This window comes from Canis lupus, chromosome 7 (assembly GCF_048164855.1).
Source record: "Canis lupus baileyi chromosome 7, mCanLup2.hap1, whole genome shotgun sequence".
Taxonomy (NCBI): domain Eukaryota; kingdom Metazoa; phylum Chordata; class Mammalia; order Carnivora; family Canidae; genus Canis; species Canis lupus.
This window is the reverse complement of record NC_132844.1, coordinates 10,626,513-10,647,840: the sequence shown is the minus strand read 5'-3', so window position 1 is coordinate 10,647,840 and position 21,328 is coordinate 10,626,513. Positions and strand designations below refer to the sequence as shown.

Genomic DNA, 21,328 nt, shown 5'->3' with positions numbered 1-21,328 from the left:
AGTGGCTGCACCAGTTCACATTCCCACCAACAGTGTAAGAGGGTTCCCTTTTCTCCACATCCTCTCCAACATTTGTGGTTTCCTGCCTTGTTAATTTTCCCCATTCTCACCGGTGTGAGGTGGGATCTCATTGTGGTTTTGATTTGTATTTCCCTGATGGCAAGTGATGCAGAGCATTTGCTCATGTGCATGTTGGCCATGTCTATGTCTTCCTCTGTGAGATTTCTCTTCATGTCTTTTGCCCATTTCATGATTGGATCATTTGTTTCTTGAAAATTAAAAGGATGTTGGAAAAAATTAACTTGACCATAGCTTTTGTGGCATGACCATAGAGGATAAGTTTGGAAATATGGATGATAGCTTTGAATATAAAGGGGAAATTTTGGACTGTAATATGTGAAATAAAAGAAGTCATGAAAGGGCTCAGGGCCAGAAAGTGGCATTACCAAGGCAATATTTCAGAAAGAGCAACCATCATCAAGTATGCAGAATGCACTGTTCAAAGGAAGAAGATCTAGAGGAAAAAAAGATCAGTTCAAGGTTGGGGCAATACCAAAATAAATTATTGCTGCTCATACCACTGAAAGAAGGGAAGAATAAGGGAAGATTTGTGACCAAAATATCACCTGGACTGTATGATTGATTGATTGATTGATTGAGTCTCTGTCCATAAAGTGGAAATAGCAGTGAGTAGCTACTTAATAGTTTAAGTATTTAAATGAGATAGTCAATGTAAAAACTTAGAACACTGTCTAGCACATAATAATAATACAATAAGCATTCATGATTGTTGTCATTCAATATAAGAAAGTTAGGGAAATCAAATCCTACTGAAATTAGGGCCCAGTTACCTGATATACTCGTAAAAGCATTAAAAAAGTTGGAGAGGGGGATCCCTGGGTAGCTCAGCAGTTTAGCACCTGCCTTCAGCCCAGGGTGTGATCCTGGAGTCCCAGGATCGAGTCCCACATCAGGTTCCCTGCATGGAGCCTGCTTCTCCCCCTGCCTGTGTCTCTGCCTCTCTTTCTCTCTCTCTGTGTCTCTCATGAATAAATAAATAAAATCTTAATAAGAAATAAAATAAAATAAATTAAAAAGTTGGAGAGGTCAAATGGAAAAGGAAGTTTAGGGTAAAGGGGAGGGATATAGATGTGCAAGCTATGAGACTGACTGCAGAAATATGGGGTTGGGGTGGAAATAATCAGTGGACAAATAGAAGTAAGGTACTTACTGCATGATAGGTTCTGCCAAAAGGCTCAGATTTCAGAATAGCCCACCTACAATGATAGCAAGCTGTGGGAGTGGCTGCAATTTCCAGACAGAGAGAATGGAAAGCGAAGAGATACAATGAAAGGTCAGAATCTTTCAGAGGGCCCAAGTTTAGGGGACACAAAAGAGGAGCCTGCAGACAGGTAAAGAGAGCACTTAGAAAGGAAGGAGAACCAGAATAATTTTGCTTTCAGAAAGCCATAGAAGTGGAATTCATTTGATTGAAAGTTAAGGAAATACTTCCAAGACTTCTGGGCAGGTGAAAGAAAAAGTTGATGAATGTAATGAGGCAGAGGTGACCAAATATAGTGCTTCTTCAGGATTCTGGCAGCAAGGGAAGAAGAGGTCAGATTGGATCTGGAGCAAATGGGGTGGTTTAAGGATGCGAAAATGTGAAGCCAAGTTTCATGTGAGACAGGATTCAGGTTTAAAAACAAAAAGCCTCACAAACAGACAAGCACAGGAAGCAAGCCCAAGAGGTTAGTCTAACACAGAATCCGAAGAGATATTTTACAGAAAAACTGAAGCAAAGTGGAAGCAATGCAGTTTAATGGTTTAATCACTCAGCTCTAAAGCCAGACAGGGTTGCCTCATAGTTGAGCTCTGTAACGTCAAGGAAGTTCTATACATCTGCGGGTCCTAACTCATCATAGGTAAAATAATACAACCTACTGCACAGCGTTGTTGTGGCAAGAGACAGATGAGATAAAAGGGAGATAATACAAAGTGAAGCGCTCAGTGCAGTAGCTGGCACATAATAAATGCCAAAAAAAAATGTTAGCAATTGTGATTAACAGTGGGTAAGAAGTTCTCCAATAGGCTAGACACAATAATTGCAGCTGCTGTTCAGTAGAAACCCGAAGCTAAGACCAAGAGAATCTACCTTGAAAATTAGATTCACCAGTTTGTTTGAGAAAGATCTTGAATATCAATGTGACATGTGGCCATTGTCCTTTAGGATATGGAAGGCCATTTATGTTGTTTTATCAAGATAAGGACATGATTAAAATATATTTAAGAGTTAATCTCAAAGTGGTATTCAGGATGGTCTGGATATAAGAATGCTTGTTAAATTCATTTCCCATCAGTAATTTAAAAAAAAAGAGAGTGTGGTGTGGTTGTTTCAGTTGGACATTTGCTCCTATTCACTCCCCATGGACTCTCCCTGTATTGCTATGTGTCACTGTGACCCCTTCCACTGGGTATATATTAAAGTTGGTTTTTTTTTTTTATATTCTAATGATTTCCAGCCTGAATGTGGAACAGGAGAATAGAATCTTTAATTCTGTTTATGATAGAATTTTAAAAAGCTAAATTGTTGAATCATACAAAATGAAATAATGACCGTAGATCTTATAATTATCACATACATGTCCACTTTACTTAACTCTATCATATCTAAAGCCAGCTTATTATGCATAAATGGTTGAAACAAAACATGTGTAAAACATCATTGGTTTCCAGAAATGACAAGTATGCCCTCCAAGTGAAAGCCAAGCCTGCGACCTCCTGCTTTCCCTTCTCTGCATGTCTAGAGGCTCACCACGTGCTAGAAATACCACAAGCCAGTCTCACACTTGCTAAAAATAATTGCTATTCTTCTATGTCTGCTCAGGCATGATGCTCTGAACTAAAGCACAAAGCATAGCAGCTTCAATTAACAAATATAACTGCAATATCCTTCAATTCTATATAGATTCATTTTAACCCAAGGATATTAGAATACATCACAAAGTTGCATTTTATTCCTATCACATCTGTCATCAAAACCAAAATCATATAGCTAGATCCACATAAATCACAGCAAACCTGCCATCCCACAGTGAGAGTCAAACATCCACCCTATGCTGAAGCCTTCAAAATATTGCGATAATTGATGGATAGTCTTCTTTCCTCGTCTCATCACCAAGGTTTCGCTGCAGAACAATACCACATGATGAGTCCACTTTTTTGATGCCACATGTGAATATTGTTTTCATAATTTAGTATGCAGTGTGCTGGTCTGAATCGACATGTTTGTAAGGGATTCCATCGTGTCAAACAGAGGGGAAGGGAAAACTGACAGCAGGCACTTGTCGGATATGGCCAAGTCTCTGCTGGATCCTGCTTTCACTGCACAGTCCCTGAAGCATGTAAAGCTCATCCCACTTTTATAAAGCCATGCATGCATGAAACGGAGGGTAGAGTTTCAAGTAGGAATTGATGACTTAGTAAAAAATGTGTATGATTTCCCCATATAAAAGAGAAATGGAAGGCACACCAAGAAAACACTGCTCCTGAGTGAGGTGATTAAAAATTCAAGAGCCCTTTTTGAAGTCAAAACCTCACCAAGCTCATCAAATCCATGTAAAGGTAGACATTTTGAATAAAGCAAATTACACAGAAGAATTAAGCAGCAGCATTTTCGAGGTGCTGTGGTTCTTCTATTTATCCACATTTAAAACAGAGAAACCACTACAGCAGAGTGGGAATGCATAGATTTACTTGGCAGATTAACAAATACTTGTTAATCTTTTAACAGTATTTTTTTTCTTTTTTTCTTTTGAAAATCCCTGCTTTTCAAAGAGGGGCAATCGTTCTGACCATTTAATGGGAAAATGCTCTCTTTAAAGAAAAATTCTTGCTTTTTTATATACTCAAAATTCGATGGTTGGATAACTGGACCTTTGGTGTTTTTGGGGTCACATTTCTTAATAAGTTCTTATTGGATCCTAGAAAAATACTGACATGCTTATAACCAAAGCTAGTGCAGAAAACTTTCAAAGGAAATAAGACCAGTATATAATGGAATGGAGACACTGCACAGATTTTAGTAAAGAGAGTAGTTCACTTTAAATATGATTTTAGCTATTTCAGGAATTGAATTATTTATCATATCATATACTTTCATTGCCCTGTGATTGTTCTGTGGTGTTAGTCTATGTGGACTCAAATCTCAACTTTACTACTTAGTAACTGTGCACATCACTTCTCAAATGGAGTCTTGATTTCTTCATTTGTAAGATGCCATTAATAACAGTGTCTACATCATATGGCTGTGATGAGGGTTATCTGAGTTAATACATATAAAGCATTTGGCATCTGGGCAGCACTATGTAACTTCAAATATAACATACCTTCAGTAAAATCCATATACTTGAAGGCACTAGTATCCTCCCTAGCCTCTCCTTATTTCATCTGTTTTTTTCTGCTGCTCCATATTCATTCCTAATCTTTTGCTCAGATCTTATAACCCTTATCATAACCAGTTTTACGTTTTTAGAGAACCACCCTCGATGGTGGCTCGTCTTAAACCATAGGGAGAGAAATAATTATTTTTATTATAATGCATCCCATAGCAATGTCTTACAATCATGTATTTTAACTTGCTGAGGTTAGTGAGTGGGAAAATATTTCGTGAAACTGATAATGTATACCATGTTGATAGAGAACACCACTCTAGAGTAGACCATTGGAGATAGAGAGATGAATAGTAGCCCTGTTCTCAAAACATTCACAGTATAATGGGAAAGGCACACTAGTAAACTATTGCTCCACAGGCTGATACATGCCTGTATGTGGGAGAGTACTGAGTAGTAGCACCCATCATAGACTGAGACAAGATTGAAGGGGAAGAAAGTTTCTTAGAAGAACAAGAGAAAACAAGAATGATGACTTTCAAAGAAGGATAAACTTGGGGGAAAAGTGAAGGGGGATGGAGACCCTATAAGAGATGTAAGGGCACGGAGAGCTGTGAGCTTTGTGGAAGGACTGAAAATCGGGGATGTTACAGCTCAAAACTCTGCTAAAGAGAAAAAGCCATTATAAGAGAAACATGATAGACACACCAGAGAAAAGACTATAGAAAGAACAAGGTTCTTACATGGGAAAGAAAAGATATTAGAAGAACAAGGTTCTCAAATAAAGGAATTGAACTCAAAAATAAAGCTCCTTTTACTCCAAGTCCATGGGAAGGAAGAGTATTGGGGATTGGCCTGCATATAGCAACACGGGGTACATATTTCAGTGCGAGCCTACATATAGACACTTCCTGCCTGATTGTCTTCATCTTCTCTGTGAGGAGTAAGGAATGGTAGGCTGGGGGTTGAGGAATAAAGTAAGGGTCTGACACAGCTGTATAAAACAAGGATGGAGGGTGCTTCCTTGATACATCAGAAGGATAAACTGGCAGTATTAGAGCTCGGTGGTCATTAGAGGCTCTCATTAGAGGTGGTCTCCTCATGTGCATGAGGAGAAGTGGTGTTTCTGTGGGCAGTATTCTATAGACATGACGTTTGAAACAGATGAAATGGTAGTTGTCCAGGCTTGGTGTTTTTCTAGGTATAAGCAAGAGGAAGTTAAAAGGCCAATAGTGTATGTTTAAGACAAGAGCAGTTATGTCATAAGTAATGTGACAATAATAAGTAATCTAGGTGATTAGAAATATAAATAAAGCCAAAAAGATGCAACTGAAAGAAAAAAATGGCATATGTGGCAGGAGAACCAATCAGGGGAAGAAAATAAAGAAAATACTTCTGAACGCCTGTTTACTTCCTTTTTATTTTCTTTCTTTCCTCTTCTTTTTATTTTTTTTAACGTAGTAAGAGCACTTATCATGAGATCTATCCACTCAACAAATTCTCAAGCACACAATTTAGTATTGTTAACTATAGATACAACAGATTTCTATAACTGAAACTTTATCCATATTGACAATAATGCCATTTTCCTTTTTTATTGAGGTACAATTGACATATATTAGTTTCAGGTGTATAACACAATGATTCAACATTTGTTTATATTGTGTATTGGCTACCATAAGTCTAGGTAACATATGTTACCATACATAGTTACGGAATTTGTTTTCCTTGTGATGAGGGCTTTTAAGATCTACTTTCTTAGAGACTTTCCTTTTTTAAGATTTTATTTATTTGACACAGAGACAGAGAAAGCATGTTCAAATGTAAAAGCAGGAGGAGCAGCAGTGGGAGAGGGAGAAGCAGGCTCTCCATTGAGCAGGGGGCCCAATGCAGGACTCCATCCCAGAACCCTGAGATCATGACTTGAGCTCAAGGCACACGCTAGACCAACTAAGCCACCCTGGCACCCCACCTTAGAGACTTTCAAATGTACAATACAGTATTATATATTTAGTTGTCATGCTGTATATTATATCTCCAAGATTCATTTATTTTGTAATTGGAAGTTTGTACCTTTTGCCTCTATTCACCTATTTCAGACCCCCAACAAACACACTGCCTCTGACAACCACTAGTTTAATTTCTGTATCTATGTGCTCGGTGGTGTTTTTGATTTTTTTTAGACTCCATAGATAAGTGAGATCATATGATATTTGTCTTTCTCTGAGTTACGTCACCCAGCATAATGTCCTCAAGGTCCATTCATGTCACAAATGGCAAGATTTCATTCTTTTATAGGGCTGAATAATATTCCAATACACACACACTCCACATTTTTTTTTAATCCATTCATCTGACAATGGACATTTAGGTTATGTTCATGTCTTGGCTATTGTAAATAATGCTACAGTGAACATGAGGGTGTGTATATCTTTTTGAGATAGTGTTTTTGTTTTCTTTGGATAAATACAAAGAAATGGAATTACTATATCATATGATAGTTCTATTTTTAAGTTTTTGAGGAACCTCAATAGCGTTTTCCAGAATGGCTACACCAAATTACATTCCTATCAACAGTGCATAAGAGTTCCCTTTTCTCCACATCTTCATCAGCATCTGTTATCTCTTGTCTTTTTGATACTAGCCATTCTAATAAGTGTGAGGTGATATCTCATTGTAGTTTTGATTTGCCTTTCCCTAAAGGTAAGAGATGTTAAGCATTTTTCACATACCTGTTAGCTATCTGTATGTTTTCTTCAGAAAAAATTTCTATTCAGATCCTCTGCCCAGTTTTTAAATCAGATTTCTTTTTGCTATCAAGTTTTATGGGTTCTTTATATCCATTCTCTTTTAACAATAAAAAAGATAGTAGAAAAATTCAGTAACTTGACCATTTCATCATCTCAACTTAATGGTAGAAACTCCTAGCAAGGCTACTAAAAACATTTAAGTAAAGTGGCTATAAACTGAGAGACTTTTGAGAGTGAAGGGAGGTGTTACTAGTAATTACACCAATATAATAGACTAACCCCAAAATGTTAGGCAATTAGAGGTGTAGGGTGACTTTATATTTAATGACTTAAAAAATAGAAACTTTTTGAGGGGTGTTAACAGGAGGAAGATGATAATAAAGGGTCTGGAAAAAAAAAAAAAGAAAACTCCAGGATAAATATAGCCTACTTTACAAGTTTGTTTATAACCAATTCTATGAGTAATCGATCCTAACAGCAATAATTTTAGCAAGTTTATATATGTTGTAAATTATAATATCTCACAGTTATGTGAAAACTAAGTTTATCAACCTTATTCTATACCTTAATTAGTGTACAGAATGGGTTTAAACAGTTTGGATTCTTTCTTTTTAGGCAAAGGAAACAGACCGCAGTTGTCTTAAGAAAATTCTAAACAGGAAAAAGACTGTCTCTCTTGCTTCAAAAAGGTTAAGTATCAGTGGAATTTCAGGAGCTTCTGTGGCAGGAATTCATGGAAATGTTACCATCAGGTGGCTAGAGTCCACTACCTTCCATTCTTCTTTACCTTCTTTACCTTTCTCACACTCAATTCCTCTGGGGGAAATTCTGATGGTCTCAATTTGGGTCAGCCATCTCCTGCTATAGTCAAGGGAGTGGGATCACACATTGAAAGCCTACCAGAGCAAATGCTCAGCAAAACCCCTGAGATCTACCACATATGACTTAAATAGTCTTTAATAAATGAGAAATCCCATAGATGGAATATTAGTTTGCACTCCTATTCTATAACTCCTGGACAATACTATGTCTCCAATTCAATTTTTGATGCTCCAAACCTAAAAATGATTGCACATCAGTCAGAACCTGATATGAATAGCATCAAAACATAACTAATACATTTAGAGATTTCTGGTGTGAGTAACCACAGAAGCCAGAATCAGAAACCCTTCATGCATAACCCAGGTTCTCGGGAAAGCATATTTCCCAATGATCTTTCAGTTGATGTGATCCTCTTTGGAAAAAAGATCCCTAGCCAGACTTAATGAAAAGAAAAGAGAAAACAGACTAATAAAATCAGATAAATAAAATCACAAATGAGAGAGGAGAAATCACAACCAAGACCCTAGAAATACAAATAAGAGAATTTTATGAAAAATTATATGTAATCAAATCAGACAATCTGAAAAAAATGGATAAATTTCTAGAAACATATAAACTACCAAAACTGAAATAGGAAGAAATAGAAAACTTGAATAGAACAGATAACCAGCAAAGAAATTGAATCAGTAATCAAAAATCTCCCAACAAACAATAGTCTGGGGCCACATGGTTTCACAGGAGAATTCTATCAACATTTAAAGAAGAACATTTAACACTTACCCTTCTCAAACTATTCCAAAAAATAGAAAATGGAACGAAAACTTCTAAACTCAATCTATGAGGCCAGTATTACCCTGATTCCAAAACTGGACAAAGATTCCACTAAAAAAAGAGGACTATAGGCTAATATCTCTGATTAGCATTGATGCAAAAAATCTCAACAAAATATTTATCAAATCAAATCCAACAGTACATTAAAAGAATCGTTCACCACAATCAAGTAGGATTTACTTCTGGATTGCAAGAGTGGTTCAATATTCTCAAATCAATCAACATGATACATCATACTAATAAAAAAAAAGGGAGTAAGAACTATATGATCCTCCCAACAGATGTAGAAAAAGCGCTGACAAAGTACAATATCCATTCATGATAAAAACTCTCCACAAAGTAGGGATAGAGGGAACATACCTCAACATCATAAAGGCCATACATGAAAAACTCACAAATAATATCATCCTCAATGGGGAAAAACTGAAAGCTTTTCCACTACAGTCAGGGAACACACAGGGATAACCACTGTCATCACTGTTATTTAACATAGGACTAGAAATCCTAGCTTCAGCAATCAGACAACAAAAGGAAATAAATGGTATCCAAATCAGGAAAGAAGAAGTCAAACTTTCACAGATGACATGATATTCAATATAGAACACCCAAAAGACTCCACCAAAAAATTACTAGAACTGCTACATGAATTCAGTAAAGTCACAGGATACAAAATCAATGTACAAAAACCTATTGTATTTCTATACATCAATAATGAAGCAGAAGAAACACCCAAAACAATAAGATACCTGGAAATAAACCCAACCAAAGAGGCAAAAGATCTGTATTCTGAAAAATATAAAACATTGATGAAGGAAACTGAAGATGACACAAAAAGATAGTCTCTTCAACAAATAGTGTTAGGAAAACTGGACAAGTTCCCTGTAGGAAGCCTGCTTCCCCCTCTGCCTATGTCTGTGTCTCTCATGAATAAATAAATAAAATATTTTTTTAAAAAAGGAACAAAACAGATGAACATGGGGGGGTAGAAAAAGAGGCACAAACTAGAAAACAGACTATTTAAAATATAGAACAAACAGGGTTACTGGAGGGGAGGGGAGCAGAGGTTATGGGTTAAATGGGTGATGGGTATTAAGGAAGCCACTCGTGATGAGCACTGGGTGCTTTATGTAAGTGACGAATCACTAAATTCTACACCTGAAACTAATATTACATTGTATATTAACTAACTGAAATTTAAATAAAAATTGGAAAAGAAAAAATGAAAAAAATCCAATTAGTTGTACTGTTAACTGAATGAACTATAACTACTAGATAAATACAAGAAATGCTGACAGGAGTAGCCAATAAGAAGAGTTGATTCGGGACGCCTGGGTGGCTCAGAGGTTGAGCGTCTGCCTTTGGCTCAGGGCGTGATCCCAGGTCCTGGGATCGAGTCCTACATCAGGCTCCCTACATGGAGCCTGCTTCTCCCTCTGCTTGTGTCTCTGTCTCCCTCTCTGTGTCTCTCATGAATAAATAAATACAATCTTAAAAAAAAAAGAATTGATTCACCATTAATCTGAGTTACACTCATTAGCTATTCATTGTTAGAATTAATATAAAAATACCTACTTTATTCCTGTAGTCAGTTGGAGATGAGAGTCAAAAATGCCTTTTTCATTGTGAGACAGAGCCACTTACACTGTTGCTATATTATAAAGTTTTCCATAAGTCCATTTTTACTGTAAAATGATGACTTGCTAGCAATTAAAAGCAAAAACTTCAGAGTATAAAACTGCACTTTAGTTGTTAAACACATTTGAAATTCAATTATCCATAGTATCAATTTCAAATCAGCCATCTGCATCCTTAAAAACTAAGGTAAGGTCTCTGCGCTATTTATTTCAATGTATGTGCATACACCTGATTCTTATTGACTTATTGGTCACTTCTTGTAATATACTTTCTTTTACATGGAAAAAAAAAAAAAGAACTTTATACTTACAGCATAAGTCACTTGGAGACCTGTTCAGAAAAGTGAAATAGTTTTAAAATGTACAATGCCCAGAAGCAGGGTTAAATAAGATTGGGCTGTGTGCTGGGAGATGTTAGTGTTATGACCCGAGGATTTTAGACTCCAGAGAAATACCCAGGTCCAATTTCTAGCTGGCTAAAGAGCAACATTAGCATTGATTGAAGAACTGGCCGCAAGCCTTCTACCCTGCCTTGTGGCTAGAAATCGGGTCCTTGGTGGGAACACCAACCATACAGGAAAAAAAAAATGCAGAAATAATACAGAATGTTGATTTAACCTTTTGAACAGCTAAAAACACATCAAAGGCTTGAACATTTGTTTAGATGTGAAGCTTGAATAATTTTTAGAGCCTATAAATCTGTCCTCAAAAAAGTCTCATAAGAACAGGATTTCTTATGTGATTTCTGGTGTTCAATTCATTGTTGTTCTAAAATATCACCAGAGTAGCTATCTTCAAGTAACAGGTTTTTTTGTTCTGTCTGATACAATACAAAACTTGAGAAAAGCACATTGGAAAAAAAAAAAAAGAACAAGGTGAGGAAATTTTAGAATACTGATAATTTTCAATGAAGGATAATTTTGTGCTTCAATATAAACTTGAATAAATGCATCTCTCAATATCCAAAATAATTCCCTTATATACGCTGTCCTTCCTTTCATCTTTTCTCTTCTCTTCTCCCTTCTTTCAGTACCCTTTAAATGAAAACATTATTGTATAGAAATATCATAAGTTTCCTTTCTGCTCTTATACTCTGAGGAAGTACAGGAGTTTTCTCTGGAATGTTTTTCTCTAGACAACGAGGAGTGTATAAAACAAATAGGTAGACTTTTAAAACAGTGTAAATAAAGCAAATAAAGTATAAAGAGACAAACAGAGATGCTTGCAAAACACTTAACAAACACCCAAAAGAACTGGGTTCAAATGCTATGTTTGGGACTTCCTGTGTATATACCTTTGACAAGTCCATTTTCCCTTCTATTTTTCATTTGTAGAAATGTGATCATGATAATTTCACAAATTTTGTTTGTTTGAGGGAGGTTGAAATTAAAAATATAGCCCTAATCATGATATCAAGTCTGAGTGCTATAAAGATGGCAACTATAATTTGATTATAATAATTATAAACTATATGTTGGCAAATTGAATTTAAATAAGGGGATAAAAAGGAAGCACTATGAATGGGGTTGGGCCAAAGCTAAGGCAAGTCAGAATTGAAGTGTTAAGCTTTAATGCTCATTATCATCGAAGAAGCTAAATGGCAGTGCATAGACAAGAAGATGCTATTCGGTGGACCTCTCATTCACCTTTTTGTGCAATCAACATTCCTGTGCCAGACAGTCTTATAAGCGTTAAATAAATAGGTACGTACACAACCCAGCCCTCAATAATCTTAAAAGTCTAATGAAGCTCAACAGGTAATTTGACAATTGCTGTGAAGTTCAGTGATGCTATTATGGATACCTGGACAGGCACAATAAGAACATGGGAGACATATTGACTATAGTTAACAATATTGTGTTGCATACTTCAAAGTTGCTAAGAAAGTAGATCTTTTTTTTTTAAGATTTTATTTATTTATTCATGAGACACAGAGAGAGAGAGAGAGAGAGAGGGAGAGAGGCACAGACACAGGCAGAGGGAGAAGCAGGTTCCATGCAGGGAGCCCAACATGGGACTTGATCCCAGGTCTCCAGGACCATACCCTGCGTTGAAGGCAGCACTAAACCGCTGAGCCACCAGGGCTGCCCAAGAAAGTAGATCTTAAACATTCTTACCACACACAACAGTAATCAGATGAGGTAATGGATGTGCTCACTAAGCTTATAGTAACTCTTTCCCAGTATATATCTGTATCAAATCATCACGCTCTACACCTTAACTTACACGACATTCTATGTCAACTCTATCTCAATAAAGTTGGGAGGAGAATATTTTAAGAGGGAAATTTGGGCACAGACACACATAAAAAGCTATGAGACCATTGAATGTATGTGCAAGCCAACAAACACTAAGAATTGCCCGCAGCAACCAGAATCCAGCAGAAGGGAATGGAACAATTCTTTCTCAGTGTCTCCAGAAGAAACCAATCCTGCTGATACCCTGGTTGTGAGTTTCTGGCCTGAATTATAAGAAAAATTTATTTTGTTTTAACAACAACAACAAAAAAATACCCCGCCAGAGAACCACCTCAAATTCAGTCCGAGGTGGAGAGAAGAGGCAGACCACAGAAGCCTTTTGAAAACAGCTCCTAACTTGGAAGAAGCAGAGGTAGTAGAGCAGTTGAGCAAAATCTACAAGGGAGTAAGAGTAGAGGCACAACCAGACATCCCCAAGTTTCAACACTGCTGGAAAGGAGAAAGGATGGGAAAAGCAAGGAGGCAAGCCTAGAAAGGTTTGCATGAGTCAAATCAAAAAGGGCATTTTATGTCACATTAAGACTTGGAGATTGTATTCTTGGAAGCAATAGGGAGTTGTTAAAGAATTCTAAGCAGGGGAGAGGCAGAACAAGATTTGCTTTTTAAAAAGATACGGTAACACTGTAGAACACCAAGGGAAGTTTTACTAGATACAGACTTATTGCAACGATGAGAGGAAGAGACAAGAGAAACTAATTCAGGGATTCTGGTGTTGGGATGGGGGGAATAAAGAGATAAACTGAAAAGATCCATTTGCAAGGAGCATCCATCCAGATTTGGCAATGGATTTAACACGGGAGAAAGGCAACAGAAAACATAAAGGGTAATTCCCACAGAGCTGCTTTATTTCCTTGACTGGTGGTGGCACCGTCCACAGGCCACTAAATACTGGAGGAAGATGGAATTGCCAGAGGGAGGGGTTGGGGTGGGGCCCCTGGTGAAGAGAGGCAGGAGATGATGAGGTTCACTTTGGAATGTCTTCGATTTGTGTGGACACCAGAACACAAATGCCTACAAGGCAAGTCTGGAGCTCAGCAGGAAGATCTGGATTCAAGACACAGATTCAGAAATCATCACAATTAAAGTGTTAGAAAAAGTTACAGTAATAGGTATAGGAGCATGGTACACTGAAATGAGGAAAGGGCCAGGGACATTGGATATAGTAAATTGAGAGAAATAGCCGGGGGAGGGGGGGATTGGTATCATTAGTAAGACAAAGACCTAAAAATCATGTATTTATTGTATATCATGTTCTTATCATCTTCATGAAAATTTACACTAATGGGTTTCAACTGAATTATAGAGGCTTCAATAAAATCATACTAGCAGCAGCCAAAAGAATAACAAGCTCAGCATGATTTACAAATATGTATACAGTAGAATGAGTGTCTCAGGATCTGACAAATTAAAACTACCTCAGCCTCTAGTTATTTAATCTTGAACTAGTTTCCTAAACTTCCTAAATTTTAAGCTCTTAATATTAAAAGTAAGGAAATTCAACTAAACCGAGTTGTCTTTCAACAATGTGTGATTCTACTATGCGACACACATCCAGCTCTCTAATTCACCATTCCTTGCCCATCAACTGTATAGTCAATACTTCATCCATTCATTCATCCTTTAAATAAATATTTATTGAGCATGTGATATGCACTAGGACCCCTTCAAAGAGCACAGGACAGAGCTATGAACAGAACAGCCAAAGTTCTTTTTTTCAAAAACCAATGCGGAAGAGAGATAATAAAGAAAAATAATATATGCAAGGAAAGAAAAAGTCCTTTGAAGAAAAATAAAGCATGGGAGATAAAAGGGACCAGATTTGATATGGTGTTGGCAGGAAGAGCTCTTGGTAAGAGCATATTTGAAAAAAGATCTAAAGTAAAGGACAAAGTAAACCATCCTTATGTAGGAAAAGACAATTCCAGGCAGAGAGAAGACAGTCTTTGGGGCAGAGGCATGCCTGGCATCCTCAAAGAGCCGCAAGAAATCTGATGCAGCCTGGGCATGTGGAGAACTTGGGAGGTTAGAGGGGTTGGATAAATAGTAGGAGGCCAGAAACCCACTGGAAGATGCCAAATAGGCAGTTAAATAAATGACTTGGAGCTGGAAATATACATGCGTCAAGGACTGAATGTTTTATACCCCCCAAATTCATATGTTGAAGCCCTAACCTCCAATATGAAAGAATTAGGAGATGGGGCCCTTGGGAGGTAATTAGGTTTGGATGAGATCATGAGGGAGGGACTGCCAGGATGATACTGGTGTCCTTAAGAGAAAAGGAAGACAGACCAGAGCTCGAGCTCTCTCTCAGCCATGTAAGGACACAGCAAGAAGGCAGCCATGTGCAAACTAGAAAGAGAGCTCTTACTTGGAACCAAATCTGCTGGCACCTTGATCTTGAACTTGCCAGTCTCCATTATTGCGAGAAATAAATATATATTGTTTAAGCCACACAGCCTAGGTCCAAGGACACAACCTGAAGTGCCCTCACCACTAAGGTCAAGGAGAGAATGGTCCTCTCAGGAGGCTAAGTAGGAGCAACCAGTCAGGGCAGAGGAAAAGAAGAGCTGAAACCCAGAAAGTGCTGAGAGTGTTTTAAGGAAGAAAGATGATCAATTGTAGGAAAGTGCAGCTGGTAGATTGCATATAATGAGGATGCTATTTAGCAGTTAGGAGTAACCTTGACAAGAGCTCCTTGAGTGGCATGGTAGGAACAGAACCTTGATCTAAATGCAAGTGAAATGAAATAGAGGCAGCAAAAGGAGATGACTCTTTCTAAGAGTAAAGGTTAGGCTAATAAGGCGGACGGAGAATTGATGCAGTGGCTTGAAGAGAAGGTAAAGAAGGTTGTTCCTAATGGAAGATATTATATTTGTACACTATTGATAAAGTTTCAGTACTGAGAGTAATACTGATGATATACTTTTGTAGTGAAACCCTTCACAGGAGGGGATGAGATTCACTGCCTCAGTTCAATTGTAAAAGAAGGAAATGCACAGTATATGGATACGGGTAATTTGATATATCTTGTAAGGCCACATGTGTAAATTCTTTCTCTTCAATGGCATCTATTTCCTCAGCAAAATAGTAAGCAAGGTCATCAGCTAAGAGTGAAAGATAGTGGTGATATTAGAGGTTTAAGAAAAGAGGAAGTATAAAATCCTCAACTCAGTGAATTGCTAGGGAAAGGCAATAGGATTCTTGAGCAACACTAGAAGCCCCCCAGAGGTCTGTGGTCATGAAGTGAGGCCAGTCATCATAGCTGCGCATGTTTCTCTAACTCCATTCTGCTACTTGAGCACAGCCATAGAGCATGGGGTGATTGGGCCACATATCGAGCACCCACTATATTAAAGGCTTGAGACTCGGGATAAAAAGTAAATAGGATCTCATGGCATTTATGATCTCTTGGAAATTAGGGAAAAATATAGATGCAAAGAAAAGGCGATCTGAAATACAGAATAATAATCAATCAGAGGGAGAAGGTGACTGCATGCAGGGCAGGGCAGGGTCAAAGAAGGCTACCTGGAGAAGGTTGCCAAAAACCTCCCTTCTTCCTCTAAATCATGCATGATTTCACAGCTGTTTGGGATTCACAAGTAATAGAAATAATGATTCGGTCATGGTAGTGATCTGTTCCCACGGCTGTAATCCCAATTCAATCCACAAAGGTAACCAACTGAAATCTTCTCTCCGCTAGTCCAAGACTAAGTGTTTATAGATATCCTAAAATGAGAGGAAGAGAAGTGAAGGAATATAAATCTGCTAATGTTTCTTCATTCACACTGACTTTCAGCCAGATGAGAGGAAGAAATATCAGGTCGACCAGTTTCCCAAATATGGTATATCGTGTGTGTGTGTGTGTGTGTGTGTGTGTGTGTATGTGTGTGCATGTATATAAATAAATGCCATGTTCTCTGTTGCCTCTTTCTAATTCTACTCAGGTTTCCACTAACAATCTCCATTGGAGTGGTCAGTGACAACACTTTGCATCCCAGATTGCTGCCTACTGTCCTCAGAGTGGGCTTGCACATCCACCTTTGTGGATTGCCACGTTGTTACAGTATGAGGAGTGTTTGCTCTCCTGTGCCACCTCATTCTGAGTCTTTGAATTCCCTTGTTCCAAACCTTAATGCTTTGGTTTCCTTCCAAGTAAATACAAATATGTGTGAGCGACCTGGATTCTTCAGGGAACCAGAATATTTGCTTCCAATTATATCTTATTGACACCAGTTGATATTCACGGACTATTTTTTATTGCTCTCATATGCTAAGACTTGTTTTTATTGCAAGCATGGTTTTTTTTCTTCAGATGTTAAGGACTACTTCTAAAACGTTATTCAAATTTTAATGTATCAACGTCTGTGATTTTATTCCTTGTCACAATGATCCTTTCCAAAGTAACATCCAAAATGTGTACTGAAAGATGAACAAAAATTTTCCTGGTAGAAAACTGAGGATGGAATTTCTAGGTAAAAGACGAATATCTACAGATACAATAGAATAATAGATGAAGCAAATCCCACACGAAGCCACCATTCTTCTCAAGATACAAGAAGGAAGAAAGAAGGGCTCTAACACCAACTCCAGAGGGGAGGGATGTTTTTTCTAACTGGTCCAATTCATTCGTGATGATTCCATTTTCCTTGCCAATGATTAATTAGGCACGAACATGTGAAGCAATTCTGGCCAATGGTACATAAGATGTCTGGAGGGGGAGGCAATGGTATTAATTTCCTTACATATACAAAAAGACAAACTAAAAAAGCTACATCTCTTCTGCTAGACATTGTTATGTTTTGTATTTCCATGCAAACAGAGGGACACTAGTCAAAAACAAGTCAATATGTTGAGGAAAAGAGAGTGAAAATTTGATAAGATGTGACTTCCAATTGTTCTCATCATGGAGTGGCCGAATTAACAACCCAGAAGCTGCTGTCTCTTGGGATTTCTTTTTCCGTGATTTATTAAATCTAATTTTTAGAAAGGAAGAAGGAAGGGAAAGAGGGAGGCAAGGGAGGAGATAGAGAAAAAAAAGAGAGTAAGTAATTAAACAACTACAGAATTTTAAAATTTTAAAAAGCATTTTTAAGTGATGGTTTAAGATCAACTGGCAAAATGTATCATTAGTGAAGACTTCTTTCTCAGATTATAAAAACAAGAGTGCTATGAAAAAAAGTTTTAAACTCTTATTTATATGTTTTTTTAAAAAAGTTTTAAACTCTTATTTGATAGATAAGCATGCAGAGGTCCAGACACAATAACTGCTTCCCAAAGTTCACAAATGCTAGATGTAACAGAGTCAAGACTCCGAAATGAGGCTCTCAATTTCAAGTCCAATGCTTAAAAGCGCCATTATAATTGTTTTAACATCTGTGAATCAAGATGATGATATTTGTCCCAACTATCTCAAATGCTCAAAGGATAATCACATTTGTTACTCATTTTGAATTCTAAACAGTGTTTTTTCACTATAGATAAAAGATATTAATATTAAAACCATCACAATTCTTCAGATTCAAAAAAGGTAGTGTTCTGCTAGAATAAATAACAATTCCTAATTCATTATTTAAAACTATATAACCACATAAAAGTTCCTATTTTTTTCTCTTCACACTATCCTCTAATAGAAGCAAGTCATACTGGGTCATAGGTAATAACTGAGTTTCTTGAAATACATAATAATCTGTGTTTAACCAATAACAAGGTCAACATCTACTTGATTTTCTCCGTGACATAAGGCCATGTCAATCATCCTTTTGAAAAGCAATGCCAAGCATGTTTTTAAAGACCTTCGATGTTGTACTGTGTTGTACTGCTCAATATCTGTCTGTTGAAAGAACAAAATAATAAATGGCTTCACACATTAGAATCATTTTAATTATCTACTACATTTTGTCACAAATGAGAATACATAATTTCCAGACTTTGTGCTTCATCCTATTTCATCTTAGTCTGTTCTCAGATAAAAAGTATGTTAGATAATATTCAGTGCATGACATAGAATAAGTACATAATATACATGCACACAGGGATGTATGTGTACGTATGTGTATGTGCACAGGCACGTGTGCGTGCATACAGGTGCACATGCACACACACACATACAGTGATTAGTCTCCCAATCAATGAATCTTTTTCCCTTTTCTACCTAGAGGGATATAACCCACCTGATGAATATTCTCTGAGCAAAGGGAGAAAAGGGGGCTAAGATTCTCATACTCAATCCTGTTTTCACAATTGTCCCCACTCTCTCAGCCAGGCCTCAGGTCCAAGAACAGAGAGTACCTCAGTTCAACCACTCCACAAGTATACTTCTTGTGGAAGAGAGACAGCTGAGTGCAACAGAGGAGGTGACTTCTAGTTCTGCTTCATTTTTTTTTAATTTATGAGAGAAAGTGACAGTGACAGAGACAGAGACAGAGACAGAGACAGAGACAGCTAGCAGAAGAAGGGGGAGGGAGAAGCAGGCTACCTACTGAGCAGGGAGCCTGATGCCAGGCTCTGTCCCAAGACCGTGAGATCATGACTTGAGCCAAAGGTAATGCTTACCCATCTAAACCACCCAGGTGCCCCAGAGTTTTGCTTCTTAATAGACTTTGAACCAATTTTCCTGACTTCACATGTGTCTGGTGCTTCCACTTTGTCATACTTTTTAAGGTTTGTCTTCTTGAATTGGCTTATTTGGATTTTTTTCCTTGCAGGCTTATATTTCTGCTTTTTCAAAACTGTTGTAACCATTCATTCATTTGCTTTTGTGCTTCCAAAATTTAATTAGCATCTCTCATCTGGTGTTTTCTTCTCTTTCATTAACTGCTTCTACGTGGGTTTATATATTTTTTCTTTTAATGGCATTTTTGTGGGGTTTTTTTTAAGGGAACAGAGATAAATGTTTGTGTCTGGTTCACCATTTATAAGTGGATTTTCTTTAATATATTTTCAAATGTTAAACCATCTTTGCATTCCAGAAAAAGCCTATTTCATCATGACATATTATTTTTAGTATATTACTGGATTCTTTTTTACCAATATTTGATTTTCTTTGTTCATATTTGTTTCATAAGTGAAATATGCTTATGTTTGTAATTCCCTCTTTCAGTTTCAGTGCCAAGGTAAAACTAGTGTCACAAAATGAGTTTTCTGACTTTACTTTTATAATCTGACAAGTTTGTATAAGATATTCTTAGACTTATATAGTAATAATAATAATAATAATAAACACCTCCTATCACAGTCTAATGTTTTAGTAGGCAAGTTAAAGTTTTTAACAACAATCTTTAGCATTTTTTTCCTATTCAAGTTATACTTTCCTCCTTGAATCCCAATTGCTTTGTTTATACTTTTCCTAAAAGTTTTTACATTTATTCTGAGCTCTGAAATATACAAGCATAAAGTTTCTTTCTTTTTTTAGGATTTTATTTATTTATTCATAGAGACACAGAGAGGGAGAGAGAGAGGCAGAGACACAGGCAGAGGGAGAAGCAGGCTCCATGCAGGGAGCCTGCCGCGGGACTCGATCCCGGGTCTCCAGGATCACACCCCAGGCTGCAGGCAGCGCCAAACCTCTGAGCCACCCGGGCTGCCCAGGCATAAAGTTTCTTAATGGACATTCTTGTGATTATGAAATCTCTCCTTATATCTTGTATTTGTATTTATATCATTTTCTATAGATAATATATGTATTTCTATAGATTATATATATATATACATATATATATATGATACTATTCTGTATTTGGGTCTGTGCTATTTACATTTTATTATCAATTTTTTAAAGGTTTTATTTATTTATTTGAGAGAAAAAGACAACGAGCAAGCAAACAAAGGGAGGGGCAGAGGGAGAGTTTGAGAGAGAGTCTCAAGCAGATTCCATGAGTGTAGATCCCAACATGGGGCTTGGTCTCACAACCCTGAGATCATGATCTGAGCCAAAATCAAGAGTAAACATTTAACTCACTGAGCCAGCTAGGTGCCCCTGTATTTGCATTAAATTTGACAGAATTTTATTTCATCATTCTTCTCAGGAAACTCTTTAATTTTATTAATAACTTTTGTGGACTCTTTTCTATTTCATTAACTTCTGTTTCCATCTCTTTAACTTCCTTCCTTTTGAATTATTTGTTTTCCTGTTCCTTTTATCTTGGTTTTGACAATGACTGCATATATTAAATATGTATACGCCCTAAAATCGACTGTAAATTGTTCCCTACTCTATAAATTGCTCTTAATATAGGCTACAAATTGGCTTAATACAGAATATAAATTGCTCCTTAAAATACACTTTAACTGCATCTTCTGAGTTTTGATACATAGTACTTTAATATTTATTCAGTTTCTAAATATTTTCTAACATAATTAATTTCTTCTTTAACTCACAAATTGCTTGTAAGTATACTCTCCCACCAAATCACCATGCAGGACAGGCAGGAAGAGGAAATTTTATAATTTTTCTGATTTCTAAAATATTATTACGTTGTGTTTGAGAATGTTGTTTGTATGATGTTGACATTTTTGAAATTTTTTGAGATTTCCATTGTAGCCTTACACAAGTAATTCTTTAAAATAATCTGTGGAAACGCCTGAGCGGCTCAGTGGTTGAGGGTCTGCCTTTGGCCCAGGTGTGATCCTAGAGTGCCAGGATCAAG

At 37.0% G+C, this 21,328-nt stretch overlaps 1 long non-coding RNA gene across 11 annotated transcripts in view; it reads right to left on the bottom strand.

Annotated features, from left to right (window-relative positions):
* The window catches only part of LOC140636580 (uncharacterized), a 456,565-nt gene that overhangs the window by 206,200 nt on the left and 229,037 nt on the right, over window positions 1-21,328 (bottom strand). The window lies entirely within an intron of this gene.